At 46.4% G+C, this 23,603-nt stretch overlaps 1 pseudogene; it reads left to right on the forward strand.

Moving 5' to 3' along the window:
- LOC146183970 (solute carrier family 53 member 1-like) overlaps nt 1-23,603 on the forward strand; it is a 93,887-nt pseudogene that overhangs the window by 19,906 nt on the left and 50,378 nt on the right.

A 23,603-nucleotide genomic window follows, 5' to 3' on the forward strand; every position in this document is an offset into this window, starting at 1 on the left:
CCTTATGCCAACAGAGAGAAGTGGTCAATACCTTCAACACTGTATTTTTACAGGAGGGGCATGTATTGTAAGGACAGCAGATGGCTACTATGCTTCTTTGCTGCTGTTTTTTGCCATTAAAGAGGCATTCAAACATCCAGCATTTGCATGATCTCCAACAGTTGTTACATGTGACAAGCAATCACCTAAGCCAGTCATGTCCACTGATGTAAATCCTCATTGTTTGCCAATGCATTGCAGGTTTGGGAGGTCCAATGGACATTGCAGGCTGTTTATTTGGGACAGTGCTTTAGAGGTGCTCCTTCTTGTATAGACAGACAAACCTAACAGACAAGGATGCAAAATCACAATGTGCAAGGGAAGTGGCAGAAAGTGTCATTTCTGCCACTTCCGCGAACAGGTCTGTGAAATGGCAATTGACAAGATATATTTTATGAATCAAAGGATGTTGTATGCAACTTTCAGGAGGGCACTTTTATGATGTGAGTAGATAAGACCTCCTAAATTGTGACTCAGAATGTAATATCTTGGCCCCGCTGGGGTGGTGCAGTGGTAAGACGCCCGACTACTCTGCAGGAGTTCCCGGGTTCGAACCTGACCACGGCGGTTGCGTTTCAATGGAGGCGAAACGGAAGTGGTGTCCATGTGCTGTGTGATGTCAGCCCACGTTAAAAATCCCCACGTGGTCGAAATTTCTCCGTAGCCCTCCACTATGGCTCCCCTTTATCTCTTTCCACTTTCAATCCCACCTTCCCTTCCCTTACGGTCTGGTTCAGGTGTCCACAGAGCAAGCGTGACAAATACTGCGCCTTTCCCTTCCTGTGAACCAATTATTATTATTATTATTAATGTAATATCTTGCCATAGAGTGGTATTCGCCTGATAGCCTTTGGGGTACTAGACGCACTGTTCGATTTTATCCTGTATGACTTGGTGAGAGTAGTTTTTGGGGGCTGCTCTTCAACAACTGGGAAGCATTATTACACTTGTTTGCTTGCATTGTTGGCAACATCTGTAAAACTAGTTCACAAATGTCAAATTGGGGCTCTTGCTTTTTGCTTCATCAAAGAGTTCTTGTCTCCTGTGCCGGGAATCTTTTCAGTACTCCAGAATATTTTGTGTGATAGATCAGGAAACCTACGAATTATGCGTGTATGTTGTCTGTGGCAGGAAAAAGACAGCCAACAGAAACCGAACTCAAAAACGAAACTCACTGTTGCTAGCTTTCTTACTCGAGTGCCACAGGTGTGCTTGATTTGATCCAACAGTGAGACGTCAGAGGTTGTTAGTGAGTGGTGAGTAGTGTGTGGCCTTTCTTGGGCTCTCCTATACTTTTGCTTTTCCTGTTTCAAGATGTAAAATGAACAGGCCCAGTTGTTTGCGACTGTGAGCTTTCAGAATAGTTTTCGAGTGTGATAACGATGGTAGTAATGATTGGCTTACACCAACCTTTCGGCATTATTGAAGTGACTAGCAGTGGTGGTGGTAAAACTATCTCCAACAGATACAGGATAGGCGTCAACCTATCCGCCTACAAGATGGCCTGGAGTCCTTAGACCCGGACGGCATTTTCGGCCAGTGGGATTACACCTAGGCGAGTCTTGGGGTGTGAGCTCAACAGTAGAGTCTCCCAAAATTTTTCCGCTTTAACGCGGTAGCGTTAAGGAGCTCGTGTCGCAGAAAAGCCGGTGTCGTCGGCGGCGTTGGCCGTGAGTGATAAATCCAGGCATGCACTTCATAAATAAACATGCACTTCATAAATAAGCAACATCCAAGATGGGCTGGGTGGGAATCGAACCAGGGTCTCCGGAGTGTGAGACGGAGACGCTACCACTCAGCCACGAGTTCGATGCTTGAAAGCGGTACAAAAGCGCTTCTAGTGAATGCGGTGTTGCCTTAGAAACGTGCCGTAGAACGTTATACTGCGGTGTATATCGGTAATTATGAGCATGTTACTTATAGAAGTCGCAGTTACACGAGTAGCGAAGTACGTTTCTGGTACATTTCTTCTGCGCTCTGCGCACATGCAGAGCCATCTTGCGGCAAACACAGAAGAACCCCTCCTCGCAATGTGCGGCGCTGCCCCCACACGTGGCGCGCCACTCGCCCCTGACGTTTCGCCGTGCACCTTCATGGGTTGTAGAATCAAGCATCTTTTCTTTCTTTAGATCACTATCTTTGCTCACCCGCTTCTCCCTTTCGGTACCGGTGCGAGGATGCCCCAATACCCTTGCGTTTAATAAGTTTTCTCGACGAGGTGCAACAACGCTACCGCGTTCCACTCTTGAAGGCGAAGCTTAAGCGTCCTCCAAATTTTTGACTGTCCATTTATATTTTTTATTTCTGGACACGTCCATATCATATGCACCAGATTTGACTTATCCTGGCAAAATTTGCACCTATTTGAGAATTGTTCCGGGTACCACTGACTGAAAGCAGCTGGCTTCGGAAAAGCCCTTGCTTGTAAGCGCCTCCAAATGCTCTCTTGGATCTTATTTGGTGTCCTATCTGCCGGTGGGTATCCTGTTTAGCCAATAGGGCTCAGTAATCTCTTTGTAGCTGACTAGCCTGTCGCTGCTAAGAGTGTACTGAGGATTAGAGCCTAGCCAGAAGTTGAGACTCTGGGCAAGCTTATGAGCTCCCTCATTTCCCTGAAGCTGGGAGGGACTAGCAGTAAGTAATTTTGAGGGGCAGGCAGCTACTAACAATGAAAAGTGATACAATGTGTCCAAAAGTTTTCCTGTGTGAATGGTTCAGCAATTTGGCCAGTTTAACTTTAGCTTGACCTCTGCAGTAAAGGCGAGTCCACCTGACCAGTTAAACGCAAGTACTTACATTTAATTGGACAGGTGGACTCACCGGAATGTGCAACTAGTGCCATCCCAGAAACTGTGGACCATAAATTATTGGTGTGCCCAGTGTATGCTTGCAAATGAAGTGTGCTAGCCGCTTCCTTGAAGCGTTTGGACAAGAGGCCTCTGTCGGAGGAACTGCTGCTGGGTGCTTGGCAGGACAAGGGGGTGTCCAGGCAGTGCGTGCTCTTTGCCGTTTTTTTGTGCACCAGCGGGCTTGATTTGCACTTGTAAAGCAAGCTACTGTGCCTGTATATATATTTCATATGCCTTCTCCCACTTTGTCACCCATCATAATCTTCCTTCTCTCCTTTCCTTTCCCAGTGCAGAGTAGCAGGCCAGATTTGAATTATTCTGGTTTGGTTCATCCCACAGCGCCAGTTCTGCTTACTAAAAGTGGCCCACTTGGCACTCTCATCGCAGCGGGAGGCCTCAACCCAGAAGGCCTCCCGTACACCCATTGAAAGTTTGAGAATAGGTTGAGGACGTTTCGACCCCAATGCCTCTAATCATTCGCTTTACCAGGTGTGACTGCTCTCCCATCGAGCGCCAGCTATCCTGAGGGAAACTTCGGAGGGAACCAGCTACTAGATGGTTCGATTGGTCTTTCGCCCCTATACCCGGATCGGACGATCGATTTGCACGTCAGAATCGCTTCGGACCTCCACCAGTTTCCTCTGGCCTCGTCCTGCCTTTCCTTTCAATAAATCCATCTATCTATGGTTTCAGTACCTTCAAAACCCGGAGGGGTATAGCTGTAGGGCACAGTACATAAAAGGAAAAACGGATATACATAAGGAATGCTAATTCAATGGCATACATACGAGTATTAATGCAGATAAGTAGGATTAGGGCTGTGTGCTGTAAAAGCATCTGCATAGACTTGTGGCAGTAGTTAAAGGCGAGTGGTTTTAGTGTCTTGTCTTGGAATGTGTCAAAAAGTGTGGGAGGTGCCCATGTTATGGCAGTGGTTCAAATACTTTCCTAAGAAAGTGGGATGTTGTGTGACTAATCACACCAGTTTGTGTCTGCACACTCACTTGCAGTGGTGGAGCAGAGTGTAATCACAAGGTACCTGGCATCGTTTGATGAAGAATTCTTCCAATACTGCGACAAGGAGCTGGCCAAGATAAACACTTTCTATTCTGGTAAGTATTGCCAACCTAACGTGCTCATTGACTTGGAGGGAGCATGGACACATTGTTTCATCCCATAGCTGTGAGAGTCATATTCTGATCCTTCCTCTTTGGATGCACATTGCACTTTGCTGAGAGAGAGGTCGCACTATTCTTTGGAGCAAAATTTTCTAGTGCCTTTTTCTTGAAATAGTCTGTTTTCTAGTAGCACGTTGAGCTCAAATGTGGAGAGCAGTGGATTTTAACCTCGCAAGGATTTCATGATGACCACAGGTTATCACGAGCCATCGCCACTGTTTTGCTTATGATGATCTTGCCTAATCGAGGAAATTTCTCCAACTTTTTGAATGGCTTTTGATGAGCATCGTTCGTCAAATAGTGTATTACTTTTAAAGCATAGATGGCAGCACCTATTCTATATTGTGCACTTTTCTGAATGAGAGTCTTGCTCTAGATGGCAGAAGGCATTTCTTGTGTGCTGAGGTTGATCCCATTAGCACAGGATTTTCCCGCACTTTTAAGTAAACATGGCATCATCTGTGTGACCTTATAATGTGGAAGATTGTTATCCATTGGGTGCTAATGGGGGAAGTGCTGAGGTTGTTGACTTTGTGCTTTATTCAAGTGAAGAAGATAATGATGGCTCGCTTCGTGACAGCGAGCCTGAAGTTTAATTGACCTGAAAAATATGGGTAGTCTCCAGCAGCTTGGAGGGAATCGACGAATAGTGCATTTTAAGTGTAGTGCTATTATTCAAAATTAACTCCATTTTCCGGAGTTCCAGGAGTGGAGCAGATAATAGCTAATAGAACATTATTCTCTGCTGTAAAATATTTTCTTATTATTTTTGCATTTTAAACAAGATGTCGAGCTTTTGTGTCATCAATTTAATGAGCCTTTTTTTTTTGCTACTTTTTTTTTTATATACCGAGCGTTACAGGGTTAATGGTTCTTTGATGTGTAAGTGTTGAATTTCTAACTGCGAATGACTTTCTTATTCAGTCGTTCATAATCAGCCTGAATTATCTGTAGGACATCTAAAGCGTATGTTTGAAATTTGCCATTGATTTAACACTTTTTACTTCAAATATGTCTAATGGCAGCCTGGGGCTGTATAATTATTGTAAATGTCTAATTTTGTCTTTTTCCTTTTTATCCTCCATCACGGGGTGGTCCACCATGGCCTACTTTATCGGGACGCTGAAACCATTGACAGAGAGCCAAAAGATTGGAAAATGAAATTAAATGTTACAACTTGCGTGGCACATTCTAGCTGGCCTATTGTAGTAGCTTGCATTGCAGGCTGCCAGAAGTTGGGACAGCGTTGTCTCTTCGGCCATTGAAGAGCTGATGCTTGGCTTCCACAGTTTCAGTAACACACATTGGCAGTGCCTGTCACTGGCGTGTGCAAAGCTACTGGCATCCAAGTGGATCAAACGATTCCTTTTGATGCAGTCAGAGCCAGCAGCATTCTATAGTTTGACTCGCTTTTTGAAATTCAAAATTGCAAATGACACCTACTCTTTATTTTACTTATTTTGGGAAAATATGAACAGATCTTTGTAGATGTAAGGGAAAGCGATGCTATGTGTATTACAGAGGGTCTGTGTTTTCGTCGGGCTGCTGCCATCAGCTCTTATAGGCCAGTGCCGACAGATGTGGAATGGGCATGACCTGAACGCAGTGAAATCTTTCCTACATGAGGAACAATGTCCATAAACATGGATGTATAAAGTGAGATGATGCCTGAACAACCTTGGGTAGAAAGTTATTGGCTTGGATGTATGAAATAGATGGAAAATCTGGTTTTCTAAGTGAATGGTTCTAGTGGGCGTCAATTTTTGTTCACTTGTTTTACAAGCATAAATGCTTTAAAGTGCCTGAATGGTATGTTGATTTGTTCACAAAAGGTAAACTGTGGCGGAAATGGGTCAAAGAGTGTAACCGAGACTCTGTATACCTCTGTATAATGAAGTCATGATGTGCATATATGATGGCGTAAGTGAAATTGTACTATAAGTGCCTATCTGGAAAGGATGGCATGCTCATTACAGAATCTGAAATTATGAAACATTTTCTCCAGTGGATCATATTTTTCTCTGGAAGGGGCTAATGCAATTGTATGCTTGCATGCTTAGTGTCTTTTTGCATACAATGGTAATTTTATGGTAATGTGCTTTCCAACATGTCCTTTTTTGATGAGAAGCTCTTGCTGGCTCAACTATATTTGTTTTGCCATGGCTATTGGAGTTAGTGTGTTGAACAGGTTACAGAAGGCGAAGATGAAAATGGCACATAGATTTTTTTTGTCATTGTGGTTAGTTGAGTCGCAAGAAAGTAATACTGAATCTCAGTTTTTCAAAGACAACTATCGACGCATGGTTATGTCTGTGGCAAGGCCTCAGAATATAAAGTTAACAGGTTGACTTGAACCCAAATAGATGTCAAATTGCAATTCTTCATGAGCATTATTTACTATGCATATAGTGATTAAGTAAAAGAAAAAAAAAGATACCCAAAAATATTTTTCAATAATTGATTAAACTTTCTGAGTGTTTTAGTGGCTTAGGAGGCCGTTTATAGGTAGCCATACAGGATCAAATACTATGAATCTTTCTTTCTGTCTCCTACCTCGCTTCTGTGGCTAGGCTTTTACCGGTACTTTGTGCAGGCGTAGCACATGCTTTTCAATCTGCTAGGGGTGACATGTATGTGGGGGTTAAGGTCTGGTCTTGTCAAGCTATCCACTGCATATATTTCCCCTTGCACACTCACTTCAGACACACACATGAAGGCGTGCAGTGTATGCTGCATCAGTTGAAAATGCAGTCCCCATTTCCTTACCAACTATTCAAGTTAGCAGATGGGCATGCACCTCTTTCCTGACAGTTTGCCTGTCAGAAAGTTTTAACTCCAACGCTGGCTTTTAAATAAAATATGCTTAGAACACCTTGTGTGTAGTGGTAATGTATGCTGGTATATCTGTATACCTTATACCCGTTATGAATGCCAGACAATTGATAGATATAGTGTGCATCAAACATGTGTGCTGTGAGAAAACACTGGGTGTCGCTGTGGAGCCATTTGACAAATCTGTGGGGTTTGTTTCTCTGCAGGTTTTTCTATGGACCAATGGAAGCAGTGAAAATTGCTATGCGAAGAGGGGTTAAAGCATGTGGTGTTGCTTTTCATGTGACAAATTCTGTGGTTGGCTTTCATCTTGGAAGCATTGTGGTGAAAACTTGCTTGAGGCACTGGTGGTCCCTGCCTGTTGCAGAGAAACTGGTGGAGGCAATGCGCAAGCAACCTCAAGTCTGAGCTGAACAACTACATCAACAAGCTGGAGTCGCACCGGCTGAGTGGCAGCACGGTGGCGGGAAGGCCAGCTGGGCCTCATGCGGGCCTTTGATCGGCAGGCTCGTGAGTTCAAGGTCCACATGCGCAAGATCCACGACCTGAAACTGACCTTCACTGAGTTCTACCTCAGCCTCATCCTGCTACAGAACTATCAATCTCAACTTCACCGGCTTCCGAAACATCCTCAAGAAGCATGACAAGATGCGTTGGTGTGGACTAGTGACTTTCAGATTGTGTACCTGTTGGCTTGTTTCGCTGCCGTGCCATCACTGTTGATCTGAAAAAGCTGAGGCCAGTGGAAGGTGTATGTGTTCACTCTAAACAGCTAAGTTATGACGTTTTATAGCCCACATAGGGACAGAGGCGCTATGTGGGCTGTGTGTAGAATTCACATGAAATAGTTGTGGCTAGGTTCCTCGCACCTGGGGGAAGGACCTTGCACTCAAATGCGAGACCTCGGGAGAGTGCATGAATTGTGCACTAGCGTGAGAGTGCATGAATTTCTACCGAAGCGGTGGCCTTGTGGTAGAGCATCCGCCTCGCATTCGGGAGGTACCGGGTTCGATCCCTGGTGCCGCCGGTTACCCACCGGTTTTTAAATGGGTACAAGCTTTCCCCCGGCCTGGTGCTCGGCTCTTCTGGGGTGAAATGCTTGGGAAAAGGGGTCACGGCCCAAATAGTTGCGCTGATGTGGCAGTGATTCGTTCCGCCATCGGACAACAATAAGTCCGCCTTGCGCGGCAACAGCCCGTTATGTGGCCCTTTTTTTTTTTTTCGTTTTGTTTTTTAGGACTGCTGCAGCTGAGGCTCTAAGGGAGCACTTCAGGTGAGGGTCAAAGGAAGTACCTTTGCAAGACAAACAGAACCACCTTTGCAGGCTGCGAGGTTCGAAACTGGGTTTGGGCCCATTGCGGAGGAGGGGCGTGCAGCGGGGTTTACGGAGCTTGACACCACATTGGCTGCTATGGCCACTGCTGTGTTTGGAGAACCTCGTTTATAGTGTGCAATTGAAAGGAGGGTTAGTGAGGAGGGGAGCGGCACACTGAGGGTGGCAAGATATTTTTTTTTATTATTAGGGTGAGTAGCATGGGGGCAAGACCTTTTCACAACCCTCGGAGAAACTGGTGTGACAGCCATTAAGGTGGGCAGTTGTCAACTCTTTTCCTCTGCTACGAGCGCAGCCCAGTGCCCAATATGGCAGCATCCTTCACCCTTTCCGAAATTGTTTGTAGGTGCTCTAGTTTTTCTTTTTTTCCAATCAGCCTTTTTTAGACATTTGCTGTTGTCACTTTGCAGAGCTTTATGTTATGAAGCCTCCCCTTTCTTGTGAGCCATAGAAAATGCAGAGATGGAGAAAGGGTAAGAGAGGCAGTGAGCTGCCATAGCCTCACTTCAGAACTGTCCAAAAGTGCTCCAAGCTGTGGAGGCAGCCATACTGAGGCTATGCAGCATTAAATGAAGGTACAAACATTGCTCCCAGTGCTAGTAACTTATAGCATCTTATCATCATCATCAGCCTGACTATACCCACTGCAGGGTGAAGGCCTCTCCCATATTTCTCCACTTAGCCTGGTTCTGTGCTAGCTGCATCCACTTGAACCCTGCAAACGTTTTAACCTCATCCGCCCACCTAACTTTCTGCTGCCCTCTGCTACGGTTTCCTTCCCTTGGAATCCAGTTTGTTACCCTAAGCGACCATCGGTTATACTCTCTTCGCACTACATGTCCTGGCCATGCCCATTTCTTCTTAATTTCCACTAGAATGTTGGTAACCTGAGTTATTTCTCTGACCCACTCTGCACGCTTCCACCCCTACCATTTTTCGTTCCATAGCCCTCTGGGTTGTCCTCAACTTAAGTAGAACTCTCTTGGTTAGCCTCCACGTTTCAGCCCCATAGATGAGTACAGGTAAGATGCAACTGTTACTTTCCTCTCTAGCGATACCGGTAAGCTGCTAGTCATAATCTGAGTGCTTGCCAAATGCGCTCCATCCCAGTCTTATTCTTGTTGTTTCTTTTTCATGGTCCGGATCTTGGTTGCTGTGCAGCACTATATATATCTTCCAGCACTTTCACGTACGGCTCGTCTACCCCCTGATTTCGCAATGCCTGCATCACCGCCGAGGTTTCAACTGAGTCAAATGCTTTTTCGTAATCAACGAATGCTATGTATAACGGCTGGTTATATTCCGAGCATTTTTCTATCACCTGATTGATGGTATGGATATGATCGATAGTAGAGTACCGTTTCTGATAACCTGCTTGATCTTTTGCTCGATTGCAGTTTAAGGTTGTTCTGATTCCTTTAGCGATTACCTTAGTAAATACTTTATACGTAACAGACAGTAACGTATAAAGTATTTACTGTCGACAGCTGTCATTAAAAGACAACTTACTGTCTGTTAACGTCTTGTAGGAAATGTCAAGTTTCATTTGCCACATGAAAAAAGAGACAGCAGACATCTGTGGCTGCATTGAGACCATTGCATTGCAGGCAGTGCTTCTGAGGGTCCTCTGTTTACGAATCAATGCAATAAAATGTATTTCTGGCCTTTTCTGCTCTGGCAAAAGGCAGCAATATGGTGTGTACTACATTGTAGTGCATACCACATTGCAGCAAAGAAAGCATCTGTAGTAATTTAGATTTTTTGTGATACTTATTCTGGTTGTTTTTGTGCTTTGCTGCTGGACACATGCCAAGATGTCTAGCAACCTGGGAAATCTCCAACTGTCAAGAAAATTTCGTGTACCTGCAAGAATTGGGGAGTTATAGGACAGGAAGTTTGCTGTGAATTACAATAGTATAGCAAGTTCCTTGCATGATATCGCTGCATATTGCCATGACATCTTTTTGTCTCACACACATGAAAATGGGTAGAATTTAAATTCATGCCATCAGGTTCATTTTGGAAACATTTGGTAGGCTTAGGGGACGACCAAGCTCAAAGGACATGGGGAAACAAAGACCACTGCAGACTAATTGCGCTGTTTTTTCAGGCTATGATGACACGGTCTCTAGGAGCTGCTACTTCTTGTGAAGAGCATCTTGTGTCTCCTCAACGGCAAGGTGCTATAAGCACCCAGATCAGCATAGAGGACTTTGTTGGAAGTCTGAAATGAGAATTTGTTTTGCAACAATACTTTTTTTTTTTCAGTCTTGTATTCTGTGGAAGCATATTTCTCGTTTAATGCAAGCTTTTGTATCTTTTATATCTGAATTACTTCAGAACATTTCTTTCTACTTATGATTATGACCTAGAGGTGCTTTGGTTTAGGCTAGTTTGTTCATAGCAGTGTTTGATACTGAAGATGGCGGCACAAGGACAAGGAAGGAACACGAAAACAACGGGATGAATGGCCGTCGTCCTGTTGTTCTGTGTTTCTTCCTTGTCCTTGTCCTTTTGGTGCCATCTTCAGTATCAAACATGGTTGTGAACCAACTAGCCTAAACCAAAGTATTTCTAAGTCATAATGACACGCCCTAGAAACAGCAGTTGCTCAGAAGAGAGGAAAATGAGCAGCCACATTTATCGGAGAGCTGGAAGAGAAGAAGCAATGGGTGCTTAATAAGTCAAACTGAACATTTTTTTCAACCTTTTCAGAAATATTTTAGAGATGAAGCACACATTTTGTATTGTTGCAGCATTTTGCAGTTTCTATGAGTAGCTTTTTTTTTGGCTGCGAATGGTCTATATACCAGTACAATATCGTGTCGACTTTGTCTTTTTTTTTTCTACCTATCTAGTGGTCAGGAAATTTTTTCTTAAATTCTTGGAGAAAACAGGGAAAAGTCTGGAATCTTGCTAAACATCGTAGAATCATAATGTTGTCATTATGTAGCCCCTCCATTGTGTTTCAGCTCAGGTGGTCTGGTCTAGTACAGCCTTGTGTCCAGATATGCCGGGTAGCAGATGCAGGTGCATGTATCACCGAGATGAGCAGGAGCAGTTCAATTCAAGCACTCTAGATGGGATGTGTCAGGAGCGAAGATTGCTTGTGAAATTCACATGTGCTGATATCTTGCGTGCAGAATTTTAGAATCTTTAGTGTGCCATGCATCTCTCAACATTTTCCCTTATTGCATTTGTCTGAGACAAAAGACACTTTCTTCTGTCAAAAGTCGCACATTGGACAAGTTTTGGTTTCTCGCAAGCAGCGAGTTGCAGCACTACATATGGAGCTGAAAGGAGGGTAGGCTGCAGTCTTGGCTGAGGGTAGTGGAGGCTGTGGCAAATTTATGCCCGTGATGAGGCCAATGTCTTCTGGTTGCCTCTTACCGGACACTGGTATCTCTCGTGTGACAAGGTCGTGTTTAATTTATTAGCATTTTCCGGATCTTTTTGAACCTGCTTGCCATTTCCTTCTTAGCCATTGGTTACACAGTGTACAGGGTGACCATAGAGACCTCACACTTGTAGTCGGGCTTTGCGAGCACAAGCTACAGCGTTTGTCCTGCTTGTGCAGCTCTTGGGGACAAACCCGGGTGCCCAATGATGCCAGAGCAACGTGTAGGCAGCACCATTCTACACCAATAAGGACATCGACTGACTCATCCAGGAGACAGAGGTATGTCCCGTACTACGCCCATGTCGAGGGCCCTTGCAGAAAAGAGCTCACCTTCCTTTGCATTCTTTTGTGGGCGAACTGTAGCAGGGTGGGCGTTGGTATTTCCAACGTTTTACAATGCAAGATGGGCAGACACGGCAGAAACCAAAAAAAAGGACTGTACAAATGCGGTCCTGTCTCTTCGTTTGTTCCATGTCTGCGGTCTTGAGCTTGTTAATAATGGACCCCTCACCAACATGCCCTACTATCTTCATTAGCTTTTTCAAAACTGCACTAGGAAGCAGTGTTTCAAAGTAAATTTTTGACAGTTAACGTATGCTTTCTAAAGTAACCATGAAAAAAAAAATGCACTTACATTCACAATGACCAAAACATGGCATTTTTTCGGTCTTTTCATTTTGGAACGCTGGCTCTTCTCATTTACGCAATGCTATTGTCATTTGAAATAGCTTTTGTGGTCTTCTCGATATCTTGAGAGTGCAAATTGTAGAACAAAGCACTGTGCTTCAATGTTTTCATTCACTCTGCTAGTGCAAAGAACATGTAAGGGTATTCCTGTTTATGTTGTATACCAAAGTCTGCCCTGTGTTTTCCGAGACAGGTTCAAGAAGCGTAGCCTGTTGTGCCAATTGGTGCATAGTTGAAGTAGTTGAAGGTGAAAACCAGTGAACAGAGGACGCATAAACAAGGAAGGAGTACACAAGGACGACGCTGGAACACAACTGAATTTACTACGTAGAAATGGTCAGACAGAGCAGGGCGCACACCCTGCTCTGTCTATATCATCATGAAAAGCATATTGTTGTCATGGAATATCCCAAAATATTTCCCCACAAAGAGAGTGAGTCAGAGGCTGCTATTAGACTGACAAGCTGTTAGTGGCGCACCATACTGCTGTCAAAACACAACCTGTCTCGGTTGAAGGTGAAAACCAGCGAACAGAGGGCACGTTAACAAGAAAAGAGTGCACAAGGACGACGCTGGAGCACAACTGAATTTACTACATAGAAATGGTCAGACAGAGCAGGGCTTTTCACCTTCATCAGAGACAGGTTGTGTTTTGACAGCAGTATGATGCGCCGTTGACAGCTTGTCAGTCCAATTGCAGCCTCTTGCTCACTTTCTTTGTGGGGAAATATTTTGGGGTGTTTCATGACAACAATAAGCTTTTCATGGTGATGACTAACGTAACTTGTATGCAACAGTACATCTCCTGTCTTTTTTTATGGCTGTGTTTTCTAAAGGCATTTATCAATTAGTTCCAGTTTTGTTCACATTACTAGCATTTGCTTAGCAAGTGAACATTGGTTATAGCACATCACAAGGATTTTATCATGAAGGAACAAAGGAGTCATAGTTGGAAGCATTTGCACCTTTCCTCATGTTGCCTCTATCAGTTTGCCTTGCCAATATTGTTCTGAGAAACGAACTTGGTCCTTCTCTTAGCTCAATTTGGGGAACATACGCGGTGCACCTCAGCCACAATTGTACGAAATGAACAACTGCAAAGCAGCTGTAAGCTTTTCAGCATACGATAACAGAAAGCGGCTTGTGTCATGGCACACAGCTTGACCTGCAGACGATGCTTATTGCTGGCTGATGAAATGCTTTTCAGATTTTTGCTGTCCAGGTTTTTGTATCTGTATTTCGTGATGAAAATTGTTTGAGACAAACGGTGACAGACAGATGAATAGTATCTATTGAAGTTTATACTGTGTGACATGAAAAAAGTCAATCTCACTGATAATTTAACATGTGTGCATTCACGGTAATCAAGGTTTATTTGTTCGCGCACAAAGTGGCTACAGAAGTATTGTACTTCTGCTTCATACCTGTTCCAAACTTGGCATTTTCTGCTTAATAGTTGCCTAACAATGCTATATTTATGCTCAGAGAGTTGCTTCAAAACCTGCTCCGGCTGTCTTCACTCCTGCTCTTTTTTTTTTTGCTTTTGGACACTTGAAACAAGAAAAGTTCAACCGCAAGTGGCTTTGGAACTGTTTGGAGTTGGTAAATCTGCACTGCCGTAAATAGTTCAAGTGTATAGCATTCTTTAATTTGGCCACTTTTCATGGAGAAGGCAATGGTAATGTCTACATTTTGGAGGTGGCTCTGGATTTAAGAATAATCTTTGGGTCTGTGATGAAAAAATACCTCTGGTGCGAATCTCTTTTTTTCCACTACAAAGTTCAAGCATTATGCGATTCCACTCTATTTGTGAAAGGCTTAATTTATTTTCGTTGAAGCTTGTCTCATGACTGAGTGTCAAGTTTAGTGCTAGTGTGTATGTGGTAGTAGATGTTTAAGTTTTGCCCTTATCATGGCTTTATGTGCTAAATGTTTGGCATTACGCTGTGCATGCTTTGGTTAATTTGCAAGTGGTTGTACTTTATAGAATGATTGCGCACAAATGTTGATTTATATTAGTGACTATGGTATTAAGGTGTTTATTAAGGTCGGAAGCTTCACTGGGGTGGCTGAATGGTAGACTGTAAAATAGAAAGTTTTTTCCTCGCAACTTTTTTTCATGAGAACTGCTTCGTTTTGTGTGCAGCTGAAACTCCTCAAGACTCGCATTAATACAAGCTTTAAAAGCGATGAAAGCTGCTTTGTCATGCTTTATGTCTATCTTATTTCTGGTTCCCCCAAAGGAGATGTGTGAGCATTTCAGGTGTACACGTTTCTTTTTTTTTACATGAAAGGGGTGAATGAATTGGCAAAATGAGCATTTATTGTACTAACCAAAGGCAATTTATTGAAGGGCATCACACAAGCTTGCATGATCCTGCTCGAGAAAAGTGTTGGCAGGGTGTCTAGCAACCGGGAATTGACAGGGAAATTTCATCCACCGGGAAAAATCGGGGAAATGTCAGGTAAACCATCAAATAATTCGCCAAGTCAGGGAAAATGGCACAATATATTCTGCAGTGCATTTTCATTTTAAGGTAGCGCATAGCAAGTATGATATTCAGGCAGGCTTTATTTATTCTTTAGTGCTGAGCGTGCGGCCGTGCAAGATGAGATATATTACTTTGTTGCCAACCCATGGCTAAGCTGCCACAATAGAAGAACCAATACGCACGTGAATTGGGTACTCAGTAAAATATGCGGAAGCGCTGTGTGATGAGACAAAAAGCCAAAAATAAAGACTGGACAAAACGGGAATAACCGCGCAGGTAGCGGCCAGCGCGAAAGCGATCGACGAGCTGTGCTGCGCGCATGCAGCGTAGGGCTAGGTAGGGTGCCCAGTTAAAAGGACAGTTTTTTGAGCCCTGAAAACGGTTTCTTGAGGGAACTAGCGGCCCAGAGCCAAGGAGGCCCGAGCCCCACTGTGACATTGTGTGGCCCTCAAAAGGTCCGTTGTGACTCTCCAGCGGTTAGCCGCTCACGTCCTCGTGATCTCGCCGCAGATTCCGCGCTTCGTGTGCATGCTAAAATTGCTTAACACTTCCATGTCCCCAAACACGAACTCTGTAGATTCCGCGCTGACGGTGAGGTGAAACTCGCGTCAGGTCGCTGCCTCCCATGCCAGATCGGGTTTTGCGCTGATCACTCAACACAGTGTGTCGGCTCCACTGTAGAGTAGTATGCAGCGGTAGCGGCATCAACTCGAAATGGACCGTCATCCGGCATGCAATTTGCGCTGTAATTTGAACCCACAGTGTCGTCATCGGGCAGTGTGGTTGACGTTCTCTGCACATCTAACAAGCCTCTATCAGCTGTATTGCAGGTCCCGACGGCACGATTGTGATCCGTTTCTTGTTTTTATTTTAATTGTTCTTTCTGTTTTTCTTTTCCCGCGCCTGTTTCTCACGGCTTCCAGAGGCTCGCTGTGTGCACGGTTACAGTCTACAGTTTTCCGGGATCTCGATCGCAAGGAAAAACTGCGCGAAGCGGTGCATCAAGAAACGAGCGCAAACGCAGACTCGCTCGAAGCGGCAGCGACTGCAGCAAACGAAAAACAAAAAAAAAAGTAATGCGTCTATCATGCCAGCCAATAAGAGACTCGGAACGGCGCGCTTCAAAAACGCGCCCCGTGAGAGCTAATCAGAGACCATGAACGGCCTTCGGAAAAGCGGCGTGCGCAGCCAGTCTGCTTGAGCAAAGTAATTTTGAGATGGCGCAAATTCCGCACAAAGAAAACCATTTCAAACCAAGCCCAAGATAGCGGCGATTGGCCGGCTGCAATGCCCGCGGAAATTTCGAACAAATTTTCTCTTTTCGGGGGGTATTTCAGTGGCGTTTCGAAAGCTTATTTTACTGTTTTTTTCTGACCGAATTCAGCGTCAATAATTTAAGTGCAGGTGCCTGAAACGATAAACGTTCCGAAAAGGAGTTTTTCTCAAAATCGATTTTTGACCATATTCCACCGTTCCAAAACAACTGCGATCTCCCCTAATTAACTCTACGCCTGTTATCTTTAAGAATTTTCGCTACTGTAAGTCCTCAACTGATTTTATTTTTCAGGTGATTGTGCATTTGTCAAAAATCTGAAAATTTGCAACTTAGACGCAGTTTCCTTTAATGGCCATGGGTGGTGGTGGTGAAAACGTTTAATAAAATATGGAGTTACATGAAGGTTGCTCTGGGGTCAGGCTTAGTGCCCTTCCCCTCACAAACACTAGGTGGAGTCCCTAGTACGGGATCCCAGTGGCTTCCGCTGCCGTCATTGCTCTTTTGACCAAGGCCTTTTGGGCTTTCAGGTCGGAGCAGGTGAGTAGGGTCGCCTCCCAGTCCTCCCGGGTGGTGTTTTGGTTAGGTGCAAAGGCAGTGTTGGAGGGGCACGCCCACACCATGTGGAAAAGGTCCGAGGACATTTCCCCGCAATGCGGGCACTCCCCAGAGAAGGCACTGTCAAAGTGTTTAAGTGACGCCGGGCACATCATAGTATTCGTAAGGAGGCGAAGAAACACGCGTTCCTCCGCTCTTGTTAACCCTTTACACGGGTGGGGGTAAATATTGTGCCTGTTTTGGTACAGCTGCGTAATTTCTCTGAAAGTGTTGGCTGGTGTAAATTCTTCTGAGGAGGAAGGAGACGAGCTTGTCCGGTTGGAAAGCGCGCGGGTGGCGGCATCTGCTGCCTCGTTTCCTTCTAGCCCAAAATGGGCCAGAGCCCAGACTATGAAGCGGCGGGATGGACTTTCCACGTACGAGCTGTTTTGCAGTAGTCGGTAGGTCAGGTCCGAGCTGTTTTTTAGTAGCCGGTAGGCCAGCTACGGGACCCAGCCCTGTTGAAAGTTACTACACGCCCCTCGCGAGTCCGTTATGATTGTTTTGGAATCAGAATGTGTTGCTGCTAACGCGATGGCAACCTCCTCTGCCTGTGTTACGCTTCGGGCTTTAAATGTGAGCCCGTTTACCGTTTTGGACTCGTGGATCACTGCCGCCGTGTACCACCCGCCTTGGTGCAGGCCGGACACGTCCACATAGTACACTCCGGGTTTCCCTTCGTAGTGATGAGCTAAGGCCTCTGCCCTGGCCATGCGCCTACCCTCGTGGTTGTCCTTGGACATATTAGTGGGGAGTGGTTTTACGTGCAGGGCGTATCGCCACTCCTGGGGAAGCCTTACTCTTTCCTCGGTTACAGTCGTGTGTTGTATGTGTAGACGGGTTAATAGGCGACGCCCCGACGGTGTCTGCGATAGTCGCGTGTATTGACTCGTGAGGTGGGCTTCTCTCAGCTCCTCGAACGAGTTCGTCATACCCAGACCTTGGAGTCTCAGGTTCGACGTGGTTATAGGGAGGTCGAGGGCCTTCTTCGCTATTTTGCGCGTGATCACCTCGAGGATGTTCTCGTCGTGTTTCTTGAGGTGGAGATAGGGGATCGAGTACAGGATTATGCTTGTTACAAAGGCATTGGCCAGCCGTAGAGCATCTTTGCTTCTCAGTCCCCCTTTTTTGTTTGAGACTCTGCGGACCATTCGGCTCACCTGGTCTCCCACCTTTTTTAGCTTGTCGAGCGTGGTCGTCGCTAGCTTACGCTGGTGAATGAAAAGGCCCAGTACTCTAATTTCCTCTCTCTCGGGTATTGGTGCTGATCCGAGTCGCAATTCTATCTTGTCTGTGCATTTTTTGGAGGGACGAATATGGACGAATTCGGATTTTTTTGGTGAGCACTGAAGTCCGCATTTTTTCGCGTACTCATTTACAGCGGTGGCTGTCTCCTGCAAGCTGGCCTCCATTTCTCCGAGAGAGCCCTGCGTGGCCCATATGGAGATGTCGTCCGCGTACAGCGCGTACTGCACACCCGAGACTTTCTCCAGGTGGACCGGGAGATTTTTCATTGCCATGTTGAAAAGAAGCGGGGATAGCACCGCTCCCTGTGGTGTACCTCTCGTGCCTAATAGAAAGGGACCATGGTTTGCGTTCTGGATCCTCACGTAGGCCTGTCTGTCTGAGAGGAAGCGTTTTATATACTCGAACACGTTCTTTCCACACCCCGTCTCCGAAAGGTGTGTCAGGATGGCCTCGTGCGTCACATTATCGAAGGCTCTCTTCAGATCTAGGGCCAGCACTATCTTATCCCCGTTCGGATGTTCTATTGGATTCAATATTTCTCTGCTAAGCTGTAGCAGGACGTCCTGAGCCGATTTATTTGGCCTGAAGCCATACATCGAGTCGGCGAAGACTCGCTTATTTTCAAGATACTCGGAAAGTCTGTCTCTGACCATTGTTTCCATCAATTTGCCTACGCACAACGTGAGAGAAATGGGCCTGAGGTTGTCCGTATCTATGGCTTTGCCTGCCTTTGGGATGAAAGTTATGAGTGCCGTCTTCCATTCGGTGGGAAGAGGTACTTCGCCCGTCCAGATCGAATTGAAGTGTTCTAGCAGGGATTGGTACGCGTCGTCTTGTAGGTTTGCTAGGAGTTTTACCGTGATCCCATCCCTTCCTGGCGCGGTCCCGCGTTTCATTCTCGCTAGGGCTGCTTTGAGCTCGTATAGTTTGAAAGGTTCATCTAGCTCAACATTTTCGTCTCCACTGTACCTGTAAGCTTCTCCCCTTGGGTCTTGGGTCGTGCTCAAGTACTGGTCTCGGAGTTTCAGCGCTAACTGGGCTGTATTTCCTTGAAACGTGTGTATAGGGAACCCAAGGTCAAGTTTCGCCGCGCGACGGCAGCGCCGCATTCCTGGCGCGGTGGCGAAATGTGAAACGATGGGGCTTCGCCGGAGCAGACACTCCGCTAGATTCCTGTGCACGCGTGGCGATCGCATTGCGCCTGGCGGTTATTTGGCGATACAAAAACGCTTCCGCTGATGCGGAACGGATGTACTAAGTAGCATTGTGCCATGGGAAGCCACAATAGTAGGCGAAGCACCAAAATTCGAGGCTCACGTGTGAAACGTTGCAGATTCCTTTGGAAGCGTGTCCGCAAGACCTGTTTTCCAACCCCATTACAGCGTTCTGAGAAGTCTCGCGTTCTTTGTGGAAACGAAAAGAGCCAATTTCCCCTTTCTTCGTAAACTCAGAAATGTTGACAGTTGACAAAGACGGCTTGGAGAGCCATCAAAAAAGTACAGTGGTTAAACATCATGCATAAAAAGTGAAGAGGATGGAAGATTATCCTGCTCGTCGCTCCCCGCGTGTCTAGTTTGCCGATTTTTTGTGCTCTCTCCCTGCTTTGTGAGTGCTCTGAAAGCAACCAAATCAACAGATGTGACGTCCGCAATCGAGACTGATGTGTAAATGTGCCCTAAGTGTCCACAGCTGCCTTTTCATTTTTAGATTGACCAAGAAAATATCTAGGAACGAGGCCTTTTTTTTTTTCGGGGGTGGGGGCGGCATTGGAAAATATGCCTTGCTGAGACGCTTTTACAGATTTTCGCAAATTGGCCAATACGTGAACCAATTATTATTATTATTGTTATTAACGAAGATATGTAGGAATTGAAGTACAAAAGTGATCCTAGCTGTAGCTCGACTAACACTGCTCGCACGGAGCACCCCATTCGCGTCACAGGGTTCGTGAGTGCAAACCAAATATTATCATAAATGAAGCGCAACCATTTAATAAGAATCGAAATAAAACACTGTGTAGTACAAGCTTGGATTTCACCTGCCTTCCGAGCCAGCGAGCCGGTTATATCGTGTGTAGCGCACGGAGCACGCATGTGCTTATGAGATTGCTAGCGTTCTTGTCTTTGAAGAAACACCTCCTTCGAACTATATACTTATTCTTCTACTGCGAAATTTTCTTTGGTAACGTCGTAATAATAAAAAAACAAATCCATATATAGATCGCATGCTACAGGCCAAAACGATGGTCAACGAGCGGGCCACTTTATTCCACAGTACGGATGATACTTTAGCAGTTTTTAAAGATATTATGTACGACAATATAATTACATAGCGGACTTACCTCGAGATGCATTCCTACCTTTTTGCTAACGTGGGACGCATTCACAATCAATATTTACTCATCCTCGTCTGTCGTCTGCTCTACAGTGCAGACGTGAATAAAAAGTTCAGGTTGCCCAATCAAGACGGAATGCGGGTTGCATGTCGCGGTGCACCTGCGGGGGCGCGTCAATGCACATGCTCGTGCGAGAGAAAGCGCACGGCGCACGCCGTGAAGGCAGCGAGCGAGCCGGCGGCGTCCAGTGAGTGCCCGTGCGACAAAGCAGCGCGGGACGTCTGCACGTACGCAGAAGCGAGCGAGCGAAAGGAGAAAACTTGCACGGGATGCCTAGGTGGTGCTTCCGCGTTTATCCCCAGTTTCTATTTTTCTGTCAGAGATGGCGCTCCCTGTCAGGAGCAGCAGCGCCGCTCGACGGTGCTTTGGAAGCCTATTGTTTTCTGCGACTCGGTGCGCGTCTGGTTAGGATCTATGAGAGCTCGGAAGAGACGCCATGTGTTTTTGCCAGACATCTGCCTAGCTGCCGCGTTGCACCTCTCTACCCAGTTAGCATCCGCGAGTTGCGCCGCGTATTCTGCCGCCTCTTTTGTTATCGCCGCGATCCGGGTTTTTAGCTTGCGGTTATGTTTCTGCCTGCGCCATCTTTTAATCATGCTGCGTCTGGCTTCCCAGAGGTGGAGGAGGTGGGTGTCCACATCCGTCACCGCCTCAGAGAGCTTTACCCACGTTTCCGTCGAACGGAGACTGGTCAGCAGCTGTTTGGTCTAGGCTTGGTATCCCTGCTCCTGGATAGAACTAACATTATATTCTTTTCTAAATTTTGCCCAGTCCGGCATCCTAGTCTGCCCCGTCGGTCTGGTAAGGGGTTTAGTGCAGATCGTTATGTTGATCAGACAGTGGTCACTACCGAATGTTTCCTCCGTATTCGTCCACTCCACTCGCCTCGCGTTTTTTGAAAAAGTTAAGTCCGGACAAGTGTCCCTCTGCGCCGAGTTCCCAATTCGCGTGGGGTACGTCGGGTCGATATGTAGGGTTAGGCCTAATGTGGACGCTGCCTCCGCTAGCTTCCGTCCTCGCATGTTCTCTCGGTTGTAGCCCCATGAGAGGCTCTGCGCATTGAAATCTCCTAACACTAGTAACGGATCTCGTCCCGCTTCCCTGACAGCCCTACTCAGGAGTGTGGAGAAGGTTACATTTTTTTGCTTTAGGTGGGCAATACACATTCAGGATGTGCAGCGGCGGATCATCCTTTTTTATGGGCAGGAGAGTCACCATCACATATGAAAAGCTGGCTTGTAATTCCAGATCTATCAGATTTGCTGTGAAATTTTTGTGCACGAAGATGCATGTTAGGGGGTCGAGTTGGAATGTTTTGTAGTTTGTGAGGCTCGCGTTTCCACCTGGCTCCTGTACGGCCACCACTGCCGGAGTATGCTCGTACGTGGAAAGGTGCATCCTAAGGTCCGCTCTCTTAGTCTTTGATTTAAAGCCTCGACTATTCCACTGTGTTAAAATTATAGGACTCTCCTTAGTTCGTCCCGCCATGTTGTGCCTGAAGATTGTTATTCTGGAGGGGGAGCTGCTGCAGCTTCTCACCCTCACTGATCACCCTACGCATCTTGTGAGTTATGGGATTCGTGGGTCTCCTTGTGTTAGCATACTTGCGAATCGTCATCGCTTTCGCTATCTGTCGTGATACTATGGAGGGAATGGATTCCTGTATCTTCCTCATCATAGCTTCTAGTTTGTTTTCCATGCTAGGCTCTGCGTCGCTTTCCATCGCCTCCTCTTGCTGAGGCGGCTGAGATTTAGCTAGTGCAGTTTCTAGTTTGCTGGTTAGTAGCTCTATTTGAGCTTTTAGGGCTGCTATCTGTTTTCTTAATTCAATTTCTACCAAATTTGGTGTAGGTGGAAAGGTAGTATTGGGAGGAGGAGGGGCGACCCCACTCACCGGCTGCTTCCCGTTCTTGACCATGCTGGCCCAGTTCCTCTCTTGATTGTTTTGTTTAGAATTTGGCTCCATGTTAATCGAAGGGGGCGGGAGATTCTCGCTCCTTGTCTTTTTCTTGTTTTTCTTCTTTTTCTTGTTCTTGTTACTGGATTGTTGCTGCTCGTTCCTTCGGAATTTCGCAGTGCAGTCTTTAGAGTTCGTGGCATGTTCACCGCCACATACCGCACATTTTGGATTGCACTCGTGAGGGGCCCGCACCCCCTCCACAAACGGAGCTTGCATTCCGCAGAGTCCGCAGTTTTCTTGCCTCGGTGTCGGGCAGGCGTCTGCCCTATGTCCCACCATGCCACACAGGTTACACGCTGGTATGGTGCGACGGTAAGTGGCTACCGGTATAACTTCCGCGTTATACAGCACAGCTCTGGGCTTGTACTTCCCTTAGAAGGTGACCCTTGCTTTGTTCAAAGTGCCGAACTTTCGGATCTCCAGGATTTTGCTCTCTCCGCGAAAGCTTCTCACCTTCCCTCGCAGGGATTCGGTGGTCTCCAGATTGGCCACAGTGATGACTCCGTGTACCACGTTGTCCTCACTTTGCTTTACGTGTCCACGCAGATAGAGGTCTTGCCCTTGCGTTCGGATTGCAAAGTCGCCAACCAGTCTGTCTGCCGCATGGATGCTTGACGTGCTCACAATGATCAGGTTTTGGTCCGGGGACACTGTGAAGAAAAAATTTTCTGCTTCGGCCTCCCCGACTCGCTGTCGTAGAGCTAGGCCCAACTCGCCTTGTTGCAAGTTCTTCATGTTTGTGGCCGTTAGTGGTTTGATGATTAGCACCACGTCGTCTGCTCTGAATCTGCACAGAAACTTGGGCTTCCATGCAGCTCTGACTTGCGTTGGGCCTCCGGTTGCGCACTCACCGGGTTCTGAGTCGGGTTGCTCGTGGCGGCCTCCGTGTGCTGACGTGGCCTTCCTTTGCGCGCTGGCTTGGAGTTTCTGGGCTCGCTTTTCAAAAGCTTGGATCACATTTTCACTGCAGGCTTGCTCTCGGCTGGTCTGTGGCAAGGTTGTCCATGTCATGCCTTCCGGGTCGTAGCCGCGTTGCTGGTTGGCGTTTCGCCATGTTCGCCAGGAGCGGCCTTCCCGCCGTGGGACGCCGGCGTTCAGCCGATAGGCTGAGCCACGGCTCCACAACTGATAGGAGCAAAAGTGCTCCAAAAAGTCGAAAACTCCGTCCACCACGTTGAGAGTGGTCTCCCTGCGTTCCGGATGACTTGATGGCTCTTCAAGGTCCAATAGTTTTGGGATTCGACGCGTTGTTCCACCGCTACGGTCGAAAATCGCCGGAGCCGATGTTCCATGCGGGCCTCCACTATTATGCACCTAGGG

This window comes from Amblyomma maculatum, chromosome 7, assembly GCF_055883805.1.
Source record: "Amblyomma maculatum isolate TAMU_Amacu chromosome 7, ASM5588380v1, whole genome shotgun sequence".
In the NCBI taxonomy this organism is placed as follows: domain Eukaryota; kingdom Metazoa; phylum Arthropoda; class Arachnida; order Ixodida; family Ixodidae; genus Amblyomma; species Amblyomma maculatum.